Here is a 19,774-nt window from a genome sequence, read left to right on the forward strand (position 1 = left end):
ATCATTTAAAATGGAGCAACCATTATATGCCTCACACAAAAGGCATACACGGTACCATGTATGAAATGTCCTCATGTGAAAAGTAAAACGAAAGTCTGAAACTAATTGTAATAGATGCCTCTGGTGCACACGTCTCATCCCTCTAGCTTCCTCTGATCTTAGAGGCAGCTCTGCGGGAATAGCTCCAACTCACTGTATACAAGCATCAGCTTCCAGGAAAGCCTTCAGCCAAAGGAAAAGGGGAGCCAGCGCTAAGTTTGAGAGGTATTTTCTAAGTTTCCCACTGAATGGAGTCCCACTATCTATAGCAGATACCTTGAAAACACAACTTTTCCTTCTTTCCTGCCTCACTCTCTGTGTCCTGCCTTGTGAAGTTACTTCCCAAATACTACTGGCACGGGTGCTGAGGTTTTTGTCGCAAGCCCTGCTTTCTGAAAAGCTTTAAGTAAATCATTACTGAAACCTAGGTCTAATTACCTATTTACAGGAAATATAGGAGATAGAGGGACCAGCTCACTGTTGACTAAAGAAATATCCATCCAATAACAGGACAAATACTGCTATTTCTAACAAATTGACTCCAGGAAAATAAAAAGAGGGAGAAAGTGAGTGAGAGAAGAAAGGAAGGAAGGAAGAAGGAAGAAGCCTTTTATAGTGTAAGAAAGACCTAAAACATTGCAACCAAGGAGAGTACATGGACCGTGTTGAAATCTGTGTTCAATAAACCACAATAAAAAAAAATTCACCTTGAAAGTAAGTGAACAAATTCGACTATAAACTGAATATTAAGTGCTGTTAAGAAATACTTGTTAGTTTTGTTGGGTTGATTAGGAAAATAATAATGTTTACATATGAGCAACAAAAAAGTCTTATCAGATGAAATACATATGAAAGTTTTCATATGTAAAACAATGGCATTTTGCCTGAAAGTACTTAAAAATACCCCAGTGAAATAAAAAAAAATATTTTTAAGTGAGGAATTGATAAAATCAAATTGTTAAAATATTGATAATTGATAATATGACTATATGGGCAATAGTCAGTAGGTGTAAGCAGTAAACGTTTCCATTCTGTTAAAAATTTAATCATTTGATTTTTAGCTCTCTAGCTAAATACACCATAGAAAGAAAAGATTGCATGTAGCAAGCTCAAACTTACTATAGGTAAATGTCAATGTGTTATTTGAAAACATGAACTTCAAGAACTTTGAGGAGTATTCATAACCTGCTTCCTTTTATTGTTGAAGCCCAGGGTATTTCTAAGGGCATGGCTTCCCACATCATTCTAAGTTAGTCCTAGGAGAAATGGATCTTTCCCTCCTCTCTGATACCATGCCTCACGTTATCATCATCCATGTCCTTCTGTGTTTCTCTCACTGAATTATAAACATGCGAGGTCAAGATCTGGCTCTACCCACATAGCCTGGAACACAGTATATCCTGTAATTCAATAATCCTTTACTGAATTCTGTGATCTCCTTTACACAAGTTCAATTTATACCGAAAACTTGTGGGACTACATCATGATGTCAAGTAAAGATGGCATCAATGCACACGAGTCCAAGGTGGCAGTGATAAAAACCAGTATAGGGGCGCCTGGGTGGCTTAGTCGGTTAAGCGTCCGACTTTCGCTTAGGTCATGATCTCGCGGTTCGTGGGTTCCGGCCCGGCGTCGGGCTCTGTGCTGACTGCCAGCTCGGAGCCTGGAGCCTGTTTCGGAGTCTGTGACTCCCTCTCTCTCTGATCCTCCCCTGCTCACGCTGTCTCTCTCTCTCTCCTAGAAATAAATAAAGCTTTAAAAAAAAAAAAAAAAAAAACAGTATAAAAGGACTAGCCCTCTTAGGCTAAATGGTGAGGACATCTGAATTTGTCTTCAGAGTTCCTCTCCCTCTGTATCAGCTGTGAACCCCTTTAGTTCATCATCTTATCCTTCTTCCATGGGATTAAGAACGGATAAATTTCACCTGCTTATATTGATGTAATAAAGAATGTGAAGCATCTGATTAATTTTTTTTTATCATTTGAAAGTCAAACCTGACTTAAAGGAAATGCCATTAAATGATAACAATTTGAGCTACTATTGATGGAATAAGGTCCTTGAAAAAATTTTAGTGAATAAATTTTTTGAAAAATTTTCACTATCCATGGAAGGATGCTGGCTTAAAATTCATAGAATATTACAACTGAGAAGGCCTTGTGGTACTTTCTGATTTCACACCTTTAGACTAGGGAAGATTACATGATTTTATTAATAAACTAATAACAGATGACTTATTGAGTACCTATTACATTGGGTACTGAGCAAGACCCTTAGGAACACAAAGATGACTACAAGACCAAAACCTGCTCACAATGAGTTCCCATGTTCCCAGGCACGTGACCTCTGAGCTGAAGAGAATTATGGCCCACGTCTTCCGCATTATCTGTAGAATCTGGGCACTTAGAGAAAATGTATTTCAAAAATCTCCCTGATGAACGTATTAGTATTCATGGGGCCCTCATGACTCTCCGTAGGTCCTATTGTTGTGGGACACATGCCATCTGAAAAGAAATAACCTCCTGAAGGGCAAACGTTTTAAATCTAAATAGTACCCTTTCTTTTTGAAATTTTAATTTTTGGAACTTAATATAGAGTCTACTGTTACCAGAACGACCACATCCACCAAAAACTATTTTAACGTAGCTATAGAGTCCCAAAAGGATAATGAGTTCTTACAGAGTTTGCCTAGTTATGGAGAGGAAATCGTTAGTAACTTAAGACAGAAATAAAGAAATCATCTAATTAATGTATTCAGAGATGAATCTTAATGTCCAATTATTCTCTTGATTTGACACAACCTAGTAACAACATAACACAGTCAGCAACATTGTATTAATGTTGTAAGAATTAAAGGGAAGGTGGCCAAGTGGGGGTGGGTGAGATTTTTTTAATCCTTCCTTTTTCTCTTCTTCTAACATACAATAAGCAAATCTCCTGTTCATCTTATTTAAAAAAAGAAAAACAAGTAAAACCACAAAATTAACTTGTGCTGAAAAGTCAGAATTCTATTATAATTGAAGCTTATAAAACATCATTTAAACAAAGGTCTGCCTGTTCATTAAATATTAACAAATGATTTTCCTACCATTCAATACAGTCTCTTAGTTCAGCTTCATGGATTGATTTAACCATTGTCTATTTAAACATATAAAATTCCCATAGTTTGTAATTGGGCCAATATTAACTGCCACTCAGAGTAAGAAGTTAAATTGCCAATATTATGTCCATATTTACACTTCCATTTCCTAAAGGGTGCAAAGCAGAGATTTTTTTCAATATTTGAGTGTTTTTGATTACATACTACACAGTAATTTTTTTTTTGTAATTGAGAGTGTACAGAGGTATTACAGCACAATCTATACCCACCTCTAACCTCCACTCTCCCAGTTCTCTACCAAAAAACAAACAAACAAACAAACAAAAAAAACCAACAACCTTCTCTCTACTTGTTTTAAGTTCTTCCAAAATTAAAACATCCTGTTTGGGGGCAGCTGGGTGGCTCAGATGGTTAAACAACCAGCTCTTGATTTTGGCTCAGGTCATGATCTTGCTACTTCGTGGGATCAAGTCTCATGTGGGCTCTGCGTGCTGACCGTGTGGAGCCTGCTTGGGTTTTTCTGTCTCCTTCCCTCTCTGCCCTTCCCTTCCCCACTCATGCTCTCCCTCTCTCTCTCTCTCTCAAAATCATTAAGTAAACAAACTTTAAAAATAAAACAAAATGCCTTATGTTTGAAATATTAATAATTTATAAAGCACAATATCCATTATCAATAACTAGCATGTTTTAAGGTCTTTAACCACATCACACTTCACTTCATTAAAACACTATAAAACCAAATAAATGTGTTAAGCAAATAAATTTCAGAAGAGGAATTCAGGAGTGTTTTAAAGTTTTTCAAAGGTAAACTTATATTCTCTGGTTATTTTTATATTCAGCCAAGTGTCATTGTTCTATGAAATATTCTCACATTGCTTAGTTAAATAATCCCTCTCTATGTTCTCTCCTTCCTGAACACTTCTCAATGATTTTTCCTTCCCCATCATTAAAGTTTTGAGCAAATGTCTATGTGCTTTGGTCCACCAATCTGTTTTTTGTAGCTTGCCATTCTATTCTGACTATTCAGACTCATAAGTGTGTTTGAAATGACTGATGTGTAAGTAAATGGCTGAATACTCTGTCTATCCATTAAGAAATAGCACTGAGCTTGCAATATATGCAACATCCCATTCTAGGCACCAGATTGGATACTAAGAGATACAATGGCATCCCAAAGTATACATTAGACAAGGGATCTGATCTCAAGAAGCATAGAATCTAATTGAAGAGATACAGTGCATGCAGATGACATACATGTAGAACTGTTGTTAGTAATTATTGGACAATAAAAAATGTGAGGATTCAAAGGAGAGGAAATGACCACGGTGGACTAATCGTCTACTAATAGTAGACTAATTGTCAAGAAGAGTCATTTTTTTTTCTTTTTAGGAAAACAGGTTTAAAATAGGCCTCAAAAAATATGTGTAAGCATCAGACACACATTAAAAAACTAACAGAATAGTATGCCCAAAGTCATGAGATGGAAACCTAGCAGCTTATATAAAAGACAGTGAGTGAGCAGTGTATCTGTAGTAAAAAAAATAATAAATGGGGGTATGGGAAATCAGGTTAGAAAAGCAGCTTGGGATTATATTATAGACCCTAGAAAGCCAAGCTAAGGAATGTAGTCATTAAATGTCAGTGGGGTACAGTTAGCGATGATGTTTGATGAAATGACATAAAAAATGATGTTTTATAAAGATTAGTCTTGGGGATTCAACTTCTTCTGTTCACTCGGGCTTTCATTTATTCAACAAATATGGATTCAAAACCTAGAATCCCCAGGCATTGTACTGCAAATAGAAACAAAGACAAGAAAGACACCCTAAAGGTATGTTTATTCTAGAGGCAGAAATCAAGCAGTAAGTGCCATATGTTACGATACGTGGCCTAGTGCAGCACCACCCTGAATGTGGGTGATGTCCAAAAGAAAGACATTCATGTAATACTTGTGACCATGAGAAAGCTCCAGGCAGAGCCAGTTCTAGAACTGCAACTTGATGGATCAGTATGAGTTAACAATGTGAACTTGGAGAAAAAGAAGCAATGAACACATTTCAGGCACACGGGAACAAGTCATGCAAGGATACAAAAGCATAGCACAGGAAAAGCCATCTCTTTGTCGACCTATGTCATGTGCCCCTGGCCCAGCTGTGGCTTCAGTAGCCGCTGTGATACACAACTCTGCACAAACCCATTCAGGGACTTCTCTGAAGTTCTAGAAGCCCCCGCACAAATGCCGCTGAAGCATTGGGGGATTACACCCAATGGCATCCTTCAACCAGTGGATGAATGGGGGTTGGCCTCTTGTCCTGATAATTCTGGGAGTGTTAGAGGCTTCTCAGAGGTCCCAAGGAAGGAAGCCCTGTTAAAGGGACTTCAATGACATACCCTGACAAAAAACATCCCATCTCACTCCTCCTTCCTCATTTAACCATACAAGTAAACTTTCTGCCACCAAGCCCTTGCCTAAGGCTCTGCATTTAGTAAAACCTAAATAGAGATAAAAAGTAATTTATTCAAAGTGCCTGTGGAGAAATGTGGGTAGTGACAAGAGGGGTCAGGGGGTACAGGGAAGAAGAAACTACTAATTTTGAAACTAGAGAGTGCTTTGGGTTTCATATTTAAAAGCTTGAATTTTACCTAAAAGATTATAGGAAGTCATTAAATGATTTGGAACAAGACAGTAACATGATCCAGCTTTTTGTCTTACAGAAATCTCCCTGGCAATGTGTAAGGAGAATGAATTGAACATCCTAACCTGGGAACTGGGAGGCTGCCTTAAAGACATTGTACTTCGATCCAGGTAACATACCTTAAGTATTCAAGGAATTAATTGTAGGGGTAAATATGCAAGGTAAAAGCCACCTGTTTTTAGTTGTTGTTGGAAATATGGAGTGAGAGAGAGGAGAGTGTCTAGCTTAGGATCTTACCGGAGTAGCCATAGCATTCATCCAGCGACAGAACCCCGCCATAGCAGACTACTAGGAGAGGGGTGGGATGCATTTATTCTTTGCCATGTTGACACCGAAGACTTGGGGTACAATTCATAGGGAGAGATAGGTAGGTAGGTTTTTATTTCTTGATAGATATCCGGAGTGCAGACATAGGCATATGTTGAACTGGCTTATGTCAGACACTGTGATACATTCTTACAAATATGTGTTTTTTCACTTAAACTTCATAGCAGTCCTAAAATGTGAAGATTATTTTCATGAGTTCAAATTTGAGAAAACAGATTCAGAGAGATCACTTAATTTGTTTAGGATTACAAAACAGGTGAATAGTGGTGACAGAATTCAAACTTGGGCCCGATTACCTGCATACTGTTTTTATATTAACCCCCCCCCCCGACATACACACATTGCCTGTACTATCATCTTCATCTCAAAATGTCTGTGTGTTATAGAGCTATAGTTTTCAAACATAGCAGATGATAAGGTAACTGGTCCCACAGGACTCACACCTGAACTATAATGGTTCACACCCTGCTGAACCATTGAGCTAATCTATTACCCTACCTGCACCCAACTCATGCTTTATATTGCTGTCATAGTGTTAGAAATTGTTTTAACTGATATGTTGGAAGTCCCAATGTGATATATTATTTTTGTGAGTTTACAAAGCATGTCACCAGTTATCATTTAAAAGCAAGGAAAGAACAAAAGTGCTCATTTTAAGTAATACACTCAAGATCAACAGGATGAAGGAAGGGAAAAGATAAGTGTATAACAGCACAGAGTGGTAGGTGGTTATTGTCATTGGAATGCTTCACAGAACAGATGGGCTCCTAAGAGTAAAAGGGTGAAGTATCCTGTGGCGTGTTCAAGAGAACGCAGTTCCGGGTATAGAGTAATGGTTTGGAAGAACACACATGCGGCTCTGAGTGGGCGAAGATTCAAGGCCGTGATTGTACAGAAAAGCTCAGATATAAATGTACTAAGACTCAAGGTTTAATAAGTAATAGAGAAATAGAGTAACATCAATTATACGTGTATACATATGGACATGCATATATATACATTTCTATACGAGGGACAAGGGAAGCTTGCAGTAATAAACACAGGCTGCCAAAGACATAGTAACAAAATACTCAGTTTGAAAGAGCTCTGAGAGAGCATCCTACCTCACAATGCTGACTTCCACCCTTGTTTTGCTAAAGAAGAAATAAGTGGAAATGTTAAGTGATTCTTTTCAAGATTTAGATCCATGAATGGGCTGGACATTTATGGAACATATACCTGTCTAGCATTATAGTAGACTCTGTATTTTAATACATATACAATAGGAACACTTCCTTCAAGCATCTATCAATATACAATTCTATCTTAAAAGAGAGTCTTTTAATATTCACGAGACAATAGGCTCACTAAAGAGATGTTGCAAGACCCATTGAATGTGTAAGATTTTCATTAAGGTCTTAAGTTTTTATTATGATTTTAATCACTCATGTGAAGTTAATCAATGGCCTATATGTCAAGGCCACACACCTGCAGGATTAATATTTGTAGAACCTCCATGTTCTACATAATTATAACTCTCTTTAATGGAAGTATCCTCCAGTTTCATAATCATTTGGATACAAAGCAAGATATTAATAGTTGGACAGTTCTTAATTTCCCCATACATCTGGTGGTTCTCAGATTCTAGGAAACACCAGAAACACCTGGAGGGCTTGTCAAAACACAGACCACCGGGCCTCACCCCAGAGTTTACAATTCAGTTGGTCTGGCAAAGGCCTAGAAAATCAGCCTTTCTCGCAAGTTCCCAGTAATGCTGATGGTGTTCTTTCGGAGACCTTCCTTTGAGAACCACTGCATTCATTAGCCCATGAATACCTTGTGGACAGAAACTCTGTCTCACTCACTTCTGTCTGTCTCACTCACTTCTGTTTGCTCACTGTCTGCGCTATAGTAGAATCTCAACAAATGTTACTGGGAATGAGTGAATGAGAAAATGATTACATAAATGATGTAACTAAAAATTTTAACGAATTTGGGCTATTAACTGCCCAGTTCAAGAGTCTTCTTGTTACTCCCACTTATAAGGAAATTAATAAATCAAGAAAATATTAAGTAATTGCTGCCCCATTTGCTGAAAATGGAAAAGCTGAACTCTGTGTTGTCATGGATACAGTATTCTATTTTCAGTACTAGTCGTGTCCTACTTGTTAATGACTGTTACAGTAACCAATGGGAAAATAACACTTCACTCACCACATTTCATTAAATTTAACACCTCATATTAAGCTTAATGGGACAATAAGAACAAAGTTCTGCTTGCCAATTGTTTACTGAATTCCACCATTTCCATGTAGTTAGTGACTTGCCCAGCATCAGTCTTTATGAACAGCTCCCCAAATCAAAAGAAGATAGGAAAATAAAAGCTTTCTATTTGCCTTAACAATAATGACCTCTGGGCCGGACATTTCCTGACATTTAACCAATTGCTGAATTAAAAGACTCTACTGTCTTTGATTCAGGGTCTCTGCTTCTACCATAGATTATTACCTCGCAGGAAATGCCCTTACTTTCCAACATTATAAATTTAACAGAAGAGAAAGCAAAATACTATGAAATCTGAGCCTGGACCTTCAAATCCTTGCATTATACAGTAGTAAATGCAAATATGGGAGGAGCAGAGACAAAATTGTTTAACTTGAATAAAATTCTTCACAGTTTGATCTTCATGCCAATCACAATGCAATAATCACCTCCATCCCTGAAATCTGAAGTCATGTTACTTTATTTTCAAGGAAAATTGCTCTGTGAGAGTAAGAGCTCCATGATGCCTAGGGAGGGAACCGATTATAAACAAACAGTCCAGCCTCCACAAGAAAAAAAAAAAAGATAATTAAATACATTTAATGATGCACACATCTGAGCAAAAGATCAAGGAAATATTGGAAAATATAACATCATTTAGAAGTCAAGGGAAATAAATGGAGAAGGAGAAAAGGACAGATAACTCAGAGGGACTGAATAAATCTCAGATAGGATATAAAAGACTGGAAACAGATGTTTATATTAAACTGCCAATGGAGTGATGAAACCATACAGATTGTGGTACCAATTTAACTGGAAAAAGCTATGGCGAGCAGACAGAGATCTGAGTTGGAGCTCTATTTTCCACCAGTCAACTAAAAGACGTGGCTGCTGCCGCTACTGTTAATGATGAATACCATATGCGAGCAAGAGACACAGCCAGTGCGCTCTGCTGTGTGTGTTGGTTTGGGAAGATATGTGTCATTTTCTTTATCTGATACAAAATTAGTGCAATTTCAAATAACTGCATGCAGACTGCCTGAAGAAGAGCCCATATTGCTTCTCATTGAAAAGTCAAGAGTGAGTCACTTAAATTTTTTTTTCATTTCGATTCACTAACTCAGTTAAAGTAATTTTACCTGATTTAGCCAAGATACTGCCCTAATTGTCTATTTTATTTTTATAGTGGAGAGGAAGTCTACAACTGAATAACCATGTAGTCAAGTAGTCAATAGGATATTGGACAAAATAATAACACAATTGCTGCTTACAGTCTTCTTTAACAGAGCAGGTAAGTGTCCATGTACGTACATTCCAACAGTTGACTTAGTGTATCAGCAAAGAATCCAAACTTTATCTTCTTGTCATAAATTGGGTTTCATATTTTAACATGTCAATTCCTCAGTTTAAAAAAACCTTCAGGTATGCCTGGGTGGCTCAGTCAGTTAAGCTTCTAACTTCAACTCAGCTCACAATCTCACAGTTCGTGGGTTCAGGCCCCGCATCGGGCTCTGTGCTGACAGCTCAGAGCCTGGAACCTGCTGCAGATTCTGTGTCTCCCTCTCTCTCTCCCTGCTTCTCTCCCACTTGTGCTCTCTCTCTCACTCTCAGAAATGAATAAACACTGAAAATTTAAAAAAAAATCTTCAAAAAAATCCTAGAATTGGCAATTTAGGGTTTGTTTGTTATTTTCTTTAAGGGAACACTGGTCCAAACCCAAGGTTAAAACAAACAAATGGTCAAGATAGAAAAAAATAAAAGGACAACTAAGAGAAACCGTGTATAAGTGAAAACAGCTTTCACTGCTTTAATTCTGAGGCAAATACTTAATCTGATCAATTCAACAGGAAAAAGAAATGAAAACCCTGGTTATTTTTTTATATTTGACATGACTGCGATTTGAATTTTTTATGCCCACATCACTCTATTAATGTTATATAGACACACTCTAAATGTTCTCTTCTTTTTTCCTCCAAAACTTATTAAAATATGGAGAAGAGAAAGGGAGAGCCACAGAACAACTTTAAAAATATTTTGGTAGTCCTCATTAAAAAGAGTTTAAGTACCTTGGATTTTATTTTATTACATGGTCATAAAATTTAGCCAGAGGAGAGATGTTCTATCTGAAACTCAAAGGCCAAATATAAGTGCCACTAACTAATAACCAATGAGCCTTTGACCAAGCAGACTTGGAGCTGACAAAGCCTGCTGTCCCAGAAAACCATCTGCACTACTTAAGCTACTGCCTTTCTTTTGAAACAACCTCTGTGTTACCATCTGAAGTTCCTTTTGTACCCAATGTTATGGAAAAACAACAACAACAACAACAATACTGTGAGCCAAAGAGTAACGAATAGCATCAGATAAACATTGATATGCTATGCCTACTGACCTATTCTGAAAAACAAAATGACCAAAAAAAAAAAAAAAAAGAGAAAGAAGGAAGGAAGGAAGGAAGGAAGAAAGGAAGAAAGAAAGAAGACAAACACAATATACACCAGAAAACCGAGGGAAAGAAGAGACAAACTATGCTGCCTTTCAAGCTACTGTGATTCCGTTCCCATCTATCGGCCTGGGATTCATTTTCAACATTGAAATACTCTTTTGGATCTCTAATATCAAGGGCAAACATGTATTACTTGACAGCATTCCAAACCTGTCTGTTGGGAAGATTTAAACCACCTGATTCTGTCTTCTGCTCCTGGTCTCATGTTCTTGTGCAGATGCATCAGAGGCCTGTGTGTGCAGCTCTTCCGGGAGACTGCATGATCCAGCCTAGCACCTCGATGAGGGTGAGCTCACCTTCAGCGTCTCCAGAGTCATGAATCGCAGTGAAACTCTTAGCAAAGCTTTGTGCTCCTCGTTAAGAAGAGCAGTGGCTCTCTGGAAAACTTGCTAATACTCCCTGAGCTAGCAAGGCGCCTGGGGCTTACTTGAGGAAGGTGGCTGAACACCGAGCTCTGTTCTATTCGCCATCCTGCTTGGGTTCCAAGAATCAACAATGAAGTAGGCAAGCATGGGGAGAAATTAGAATTGTAGACATGCCAAAGATATCCCTTGGAGCAGTTGTGAATATTGTGTTGTCATGTAAAAGAGCTCTTGAAAGATAAAGGAGCTAAGTTCAATTATATTACTGGTTCCATGTTCATCTGAATCACAGTCTAACATCAGACTTCCAATGATATCATAGTGCCTGCAATAATTAATTCACCTCTTGCTTCCAAAAACACATTGAAAAATTAATTCCCAGTACTAAAATGAACTTGGCAGCAGAACGCATTACAATTTTGCAGGTTACCTGGCAATCATTTTGAGATTTATCTTGGGTAAAATGTAGATCGGTATCTTCCCTATCGATGCAAACTGTCTGATTTGTGGGTTTCAATTTTTTCTCATAACACTTAAGAAACCCTGTTTGATGTTTTCATAAAGGAATACACGTTACCTTTCATAAACATTTATACAGATGCAAAAATATATTTTAACTACAACAACAACAATACTATTTTTTAACTACAGATAAGCAAGGATAAGTATGATACTTATAAGAGACCAAATTAAAATTAAACCTCATAAATAAATAAGTTGGAGGTAAACTTTGTTGTTATTGCATGGTTGTTATTGTGGTTGATCATGGGAGGTACCTACATAATAATTTAATCCCAGCTTAAGGGCAGCCCAGACTGCAGAAAGCTGTGCTTTCACCAGAACACAAACTCTGTGGATTTGTGGATTAGAAGCTAGGAACGACCATTTAGACACCACTCAAATCATAATCTGTAATTTATAATCTATCGACAACTAAGAAAACCAATTGAGTCAGAAAAAGTTACAAAGAATAAAATAGTAGGTATAATAAAATAGAGATGTTTTTCAGCATATTAAGGTTTTATTTTAAATGGGTTTTCATGTCTGCTTTTTTTGGTTTTCTTTTCTGAGTGAAGCTTCAGAATGTACAAATCCAGAGAGTCCAGATTCTCTTCAATGGGCTCTCACGTGGGCTACCACATTCCCAAGAAGAGACTATTTATGTGAATACTGCAGGAGAGAGGGAGAGAGGGAGAGAAAGAGAGAGAGAGAGAGAGAGAGAGAGAGAAAGAGAAGAGAGAAGCTGGATACAGCTGGCCCCTCTTTCCTTTGGCAAAGAACAGCAATGGCCTTACCATCTTTCTGTGTATGGCAACACAGACTACTTTATTTGAAAAGTCACTCATTTCTAAAATTGCAGTGGACATGTTTTCATCAACAGAGCAGTTCAGGAGGAAAAAATTATTTTATTAGCTAATTTTCCTTTCATGAATTAGGGATTTTTCTCTGCACAGAGAGAAACTTCAAACCCCTCCAGAAATGGAAGCATGCCCACGGACCGACTGCCGCAGATCAAGTTTCCAGTGGGCTAATAACCTGCTCCAGTGAAAACATATTTTTAATTTGCTTTTAGGGTTATTTATTTTTTTATTATTACGCTAAGGGTTTATAATTTAATGTCAAACATAATTTTGCACGAATTATGTGACTGTACTATGATGCAGTAGATAAGCTCAGTGTGCCTGGCTGGCGTGGTCTCAAACGATGTTTTTGAGAAAATGGATCACCATTTGGCAGGATGCCATTCCGTAAACTGCGTGGTAGAACTTTAAAAGGAAAAAGTTGCAGAGAATTTTCATGTTTTGCAAAAAATATTCCTAGTAATATTAGAAGCAGAAAAAAAATAATTACTCTCTTAATGCTTTCTATGAGGTGTAACATAAATTGTATGAAGCTAATTAAGAAATTAAAAGGTTTCCAACTAGAAATTGCAACCTCCTATTTATTATACATTGTCAACCAGGCAAGTAGAATAATATTTTTAAATGAGAATATTTGTTTAAAAATATAGTAGTCATCACAGTGTCTACAAGCTTTATGATCAGTTTGGTAAACATTTAGGAACATGGACAATGTTGCCAAGCATTTTCCTGGGAATGAGAGGTACAAAAATAAAACCTCTACAGCAACAGCTCTCAGGAACTTCACTGTCTAGAAGAAGAGACAAGCAGACACATATCCTGTCAATGTAATGCAGTAAATGCAATAATGCAGTTATGCAAAGGGTTCTCTGGGGCATCTATTCTCCTAGATAAGGAGTACTTGGTCCAGATTTGGGGATGGGGTGAAAGGTCAGGAAATGTCTGCAGGAGGAGGCTGGGAAGAGATTTAGTGGAAGTTGGAAGACAAAGAACCAAGAGAATTGACTTGCCAAATAAATGATGATTTATTTATATATTTGTCTACAAGTTTAAATAAATGTAAATATAGCATTGTATATCATTAAGCCATTTTCACATGCTTTAGCTACTCTGTTACTTACACTGACCCTAGGAGCTTAACTATGGAGAGTTTTAGTATATTCACTCTACATATAAGGAAAATAAAGCCCAAAACAGGTAGGTGCCCAGCCCAAGGTCACTCAGGCAACACATGCATTTGTAAGAAAGCCAGGAGCCTCTTTTTGGCCTTTCCAATTAAAACCAAAATGTCATCAAATTAATGAAATCAGTAAGAATCTCATCTTCATTTTAAATGTCATCCAGTCATCAACCACAAAGTCAAAATCGAATCATATAGCATAGGAAATCAACACTTATCTGTGTCTCTCCACTCTTAAATACAAATATTTTGGCAGATAACTCAGGGGAGACTGAGAAGTTAAAGAATTCAAGTATACAACTCTCCTGCGGGGCACAGTAGCTATACAAGTTATCCAGCTGGTCACAGGGAAGTTGCTACAAAGTTGGTTGGGTGACTAGGTTATTACTCCGATTTTGTCATTACAGTAAATGAAATAACTGAATTGCAAAACTTTCATAAATCATTTTTTTGTAAATTCATTGCTGTTACAGACAATGTGCAATAGTGAACAGTTCTACACTTGAGTCCCCACTCTTCAAAATACTTATTTCTGACAACAGAAGAGATGTGGATCCTAGATTAGACAAAGCATTAACTTGACCTACTATGATGTAATTAGTTTTCTTTTTATTGAAGAGTTGTATACCAAGCATGGGCTACTCTGAATCAATCTTTAATCCTATAGGACAGGATGATAAAACATTTGTAAAGCAAATGTTAGGTAAAGGAGCACCTGGGTGGCTCAGTTGGTTAGGTGACCAACTTTGGCTCTGGTCATGATCCCATGGTTCGTGAGTTCGAGCCTGTCATCAACCTCTGTGATAACAGCTCAGAGCCTGAAGCCTGCTTCAGATTCTGTGTCTCCCTCTCCCTCTGCCCCTCCCCCACTCTCTCTCTCTCTCCAAAATGGAATAAACATTAAAAAAACACTTTTTTAAATATTAGAAACCATTTCTTTCTCTCTATCTAGAACTACATTATTACTGGTAACAGTGACTTTTCCTATTAGTTGTCTACTTAGAGTACTTGGGTAATCTATTGCAACTCCTCTTAATATTTTCTAGCTACCTATATCCCTATCACATAAAAAAAAAAAAAAAAAAAACAGACTTCTCCAAAGGCTGTGTGAGTTAGTAATGTTAGCTTAGGCTGTGCAGCGATAACAAATACAGCACAGAATCTCAGAATCATTAAAAAGGTTTAGTGATTCCTCATACTAAGTCTTTTATGGGTGTGGTAACTTTTAACTGATGCCTCAGGGATTGGGCTACTTTTATCTTGCTACACATCAAAAGGAACAATCAACATCCAGGGAGGCAGCTGAGAGACCACACACCAGCTGATAAATTCATTTTACCTGGAAAAGATAACATTACTTCCCCTCACAGCCCATTGGCCAGAAGTAGTCAGATGGACATGCTTGGATTATGGGGGTAGGTGAATGGAGGAGAAGGATTGAATTTTCTGGAGACACTAAATTTCTCCATCATCCTGGACATGGTCCTATTGGCACTTATATTACTAACAGCTACAGAAAGTCTGACACGGTCCCTGTTTCAAACACACCACGATGTAGATTATGTGTGTATGGGTAGAATACGTATTCAGTGATAAATAATGACAGAGATAATATTTTTATGCAGTAATAATAACAAAATTACACCACTGCTTTGAACTAATTGGGTAGAATGGAAACAAATTTTCCCAATTATTTTGTTATGTATTCCTTCACTGAATCTTTACCAAACTCATATCTTCTGGGAAAGGAAAGCTCACTAAAATGTATCTGAAGCAATGACGTCACAAGCACTGGGTCCAGGATTTGAATCTGCTTTGATGTTACTCTTTATTTTAGCTCTTGCTATTTTGTCATGCTATTTCCCCAGGTGTCAATTGATTAGGACAGTGATCAATATCCCTCACCAAATCAATTAAACAACAATAACAACCCCACAAGTAGAAAGTCCCTTTAACACAAGGTTTCGGAGTCTCTTAAGAGCAGGAAGGTCAGAGCAAGGCTCAAAGGTAAGAAATCAGTCTGTACCTTAACGATAGTTGAATAAAGAATGGGCACTTACCTTAGTTCTAATTAGAAGTGAGAACTAAGGGAGCCAATGAGATAGGATTTTTAAATGCAGAAGGAATGAAGATTTGACATCTGTAACAGACAATATAGAGCATTGATTAAGAATAAACCTTGGCATCAGATTGGCCTAGGATAGTGTCTGATTTGCAATTAAGCATCCATGCCTCAATTTCCTTTTTCTATAAAATGGGCATAAGGCCTACCTCACTAGATTATTATGAAGATTATAGTCAAGGAATTAGCATTTGAAGTGTTGATCAAAATGTATGAGAATGTATTTTCCTGGAAGAAAAAAGATCTTGCAGGTTCTCAAGTCATACTATGTAGTATTATGTATAACACCCTCCCCTCTGTGAGACTGCCCAGATCAGTTTCGTATGTGATTTACGGGGCTTTTATGTGGATTTCTTGGTCATGAAATGAGAGACGCGTTATTATAGAATGCAGTGTGCCATATGAATCCTGCATAGCCCTGAAAACACGTTCTAAATAACACAACCAATATGAAACAATGCAAACCCACCAAACAGAATACACACTCAAAAATTTTTGACACAAATTCAACAGAACTAAAACCACTTATCTCATTTCCTACCACCTTCAGAAATTTTTCTATTGTATCCATAGTTGCTGATAACTTTGTCAGTCAATAAGATGCTCAAAAAAATTCATGCCCTAATAAGCCACTAAAAATCCAGCTTCAGGATATTAACCCAACTTAAATCATCTGTGTGATGTCAATAGTTTGGTTTTACGTAACACCATTTAGCATATTATTCCTGGTTCTATTCTCACAATGTAAATAGCCAGGTACATTGATTTATATTTCCCAGGTACTCAACCCTATCTTTTTTAGGTCATGTTAACATTAAAGTACATGATACAATGGAAGCCAAAATTGGTTGCATAACCACTAATAAAATCCCTGAAATGTGTATCCACCCTAAGTATAAACCTTTTGTTTTCAGCAGTGGACTACTTAAGTATTTTTTCCATTGCTTTTCAACTCTCAGAATAAGAAATGTGTGTCCATTTGTTTCAGGCAACAAACGGACAGCAATGGATACTGAAGTTCACAATTTATCCCAGGGAGGTAGAGCCTTGGTGGTGATGTCATGGCTATTTTCACAGTGAGCTGGGGTTTGGGGCCACCTCCAGATATGCTGAGGAACCATGCTGGATGGTACTTTGAAGATATTTAGCATTTCCTAAGTTCTGAGTAACCAAGAATGACTTAAAACGTAAGCTGAAATGAGAAAAATAAGTTAGCAGTAATGCAGATAGCCATCAAGGTTGTAAAGAAGACCCTCTCATCACTAAGCATTAGATTAGACCTTCCTTTTATAGGAATTTATAGAGTCAAACACTTATTTCTAATAACCGAGTAGAATCTGAAATATTTCAAGTAAGACTAGTATACCTACCATTTGTCTTTTGGAAATGGCATTCAATATAAGAAATTTTTATATGGGCACATTTAAATGGATGTTTCATATAATATACAAGGAAATAAGGATTGTAAAGAGGAGTCAGATACTACAGAACCAAAAGTCAAGAGTCCTGCATTCCAGTTACAGCTCTAGTCATTTTATCAAATCATTTTATTCCTCTGATTCCCAGTTATATCATCTACTAGATGAGATGTTTGTACAAGATGATCTTGTGGATCCTGGGTGAAAATATCAATCTCTACACTTACATTCAATGCTACTCTTAAACTAGTGTGTCTTTCTACCATGTACAAAATGCTTCCCAAAATACAGTAAACACTGGCCACTACAATATAGTGCACGGTGACCCCATAAAGTCTATTTAAAAAGCTAAAGCAAGGCTGTATCTTTGGAAAAACAGAATCGCACAATATAAATGAACAGATAATTATCTAACATTGTGCAATGGGAGCCATCTTAGTACTTGTCATTCATGGCAAGTTCAATCAACCATTTCAAATAGAGGTAAACCAGTTTGCCTTGACTCTACTAAATGGTAAGCCTGTGTTTAAAAAAGAGGGGGAGGGGGACGCCTGGGTGGCTTAGTCGGTTGAGCGTCCGACTTTCGCTTAGGTCATGATCTCGTGGTTGGTGGGTTCGAGCCCCGCGTCGGGCTCTGTGCTGACTGCCAGTTCAGAGCCTGGAGCCTGTTTCAGAGTCTGTGTCTCCCTCTCTCTCTGAACCTCCCCTGCTCACGCTGTCTGTCTCTCTCTCTCCTAGAAATAAATAAAACATTAAAAATTTTTTTAAAAATTATAAAAAAGAGGGAGGGGTACCTTTGTGTGAGTCATAGGGAACCAGAATAACTAGAGACTAACAATTCTAATTGTAATAGTTATTATTTCTTGAATCCTTATTAAATGTCATGTAGTGTGTTGAGAAATTTGTAGGTGTTATCACATGTAATCCTCTCAACAACCCAAGGTATTAGATAATGTTATTCCTATTTTACAGGGAAAAACCGACTCTAGACTTTTTATCTAAGGTTGTATTATTAGCATATGTAAAAGCTAGTATTTGAACCCATTTCTTTCCAACTTCGAAGCCTATACTCCTAACTACTGCCTTATTTATATATAACTTCCCTGTTGGAACCATACACTGAATCTTCTAGTAGAGTCTAGAAAGACTATTTTAGGAGAAAAAATATTATATAAGGTAGGGTGGAATATACATAATCTTGTTGCTTAGGGAAGGGTTATTTTAATAGCCCACCTTAAGCCAGGATTCTCTTTGTCATTTTGAAAGTAAGAGCTTTGTTATTTAATAAAAAGGGTCTAATTTGACTAAAAGATACTAAAAGTAAGATGAATAAAAGTGATAATATGTTTCTTCCAGAATTAGCATAACTATTCCAAGCTTAGACAGATTTACATAAAATTCAAGTTTCAGATTACTGTCATAATCTTGAAAACTGCCTTGAATGGAGGTAGATTTAAAAATAAGAATTCTGATAAATGTTCCTGCGTTGTTAAATTTTGCCAGTAGAGAAACACGTATCTACATTCAGCTCTAAAATAAAACATTTTAGAGCAAAAGTTTCTGTCTCCTGCACTTCTTTTTTCACAGTATGCCCTTTTACCAATTCCACTATATAACCCACAAATCTAATTAAGAATATTTGAGCCAGGAAGAGAACTGTGCAAATGATTTTCTATCCCGGTTTTTGCTTACAAATACAGACACTCTTTCATTTGCTATATATTCAAATAATTCTTTTCCTTAAAAAAGTTTTAGATTCTAGAAATGTTCACAAACTAATTATGCCAAAGCTTTCAATAAGCTCAACTAGGATTTCATCATCGCAGGAAACACAATTGTACCTCTTGTGGCTCGTAATGGTAATGGTAGACTTCTGCATCACTGCTTTGACAATCTGCCACTGAATCTTGTGGTCTTCATCTTGGTCTCCAAACACTTAACAACAGCTGGCAATCTTGATGGAGAATTACAGTCTCACTTGTTGGTCCTTGAGCTTCTTAACAACTTAAACTATTGTCATAATGATGTAGCTACGCCCTGGGCTTTGATCTGACTATTCACCACAATCCATGGTTAGAGTCTCTCTCTCTCTTTTTTTTTTAATGTTTTATTTATTTCTGAGAGAGAGAAACAGCGTGAGCAGGGGAGGGTCAGAGAGAGAGGGAGTCACAGACTGAAACGGGCTCCAGGCTCTGAGTTGGCAGTCAGCACAGAGCCCGACGCAGGGCTCGAACCCACGAACCATGAGATCACGACCTGAGCCGAAGTCGGACGCTTAGCCGACTGAGCCACCCAGGCACACCGGTGAGAGCCTCTTAGTAGTGTCCTGAAATATTTCTTTCTTAGAGTTCCAACCTAAAATCCTCTGGAAAGAAATACAGTACTCAAAGGTACTTGCCTTCATTTTGCAGCACATCCTTGTGAA

The 19,774-nt window shown here is 37.4% G+C and overlaps 1 long non-coding RNA gene across 1 annotated transcript in view; it reads left to right on the top strand.

Moving 5' to 3' along the window:
• Positions 1-5,868: 5,868 nt before the first annotated feature.
• Positions 5,869-19,774, top strand: part of LOC120223882 — a 28,132-nt gene continuing 14,226 nt past the window's right edge. Inside the window, exons 1-2 of the long non-coding RNA XR_005526392.1 lie at positions 5,869-5,942; positions 13,330-13,464. This is a non-coding gene — a long non-coding RNA (uncharacterized LOC120223882). The remainder of the gene's footprint in view (positions 5,943-13,329; positions 13,465-19,774) is intronic.

This window comes from Hyaena hyaena, unplaced genomic scaffold (assembly GCF_003009895.1).
Source record: "Hyaena hyaena isolate Hyena2069 unplaced genomic scaffold, ASM300989v1 scaffold_1055, whole genome shotgun sequence".
In the NCBI taxonomy this organism is placed as follows: Eukaryota; Metazoa; Chordata; class Mammalia; order Carnivora; family Hyaenidae; genus Hyaena; species Hyaena hyaena.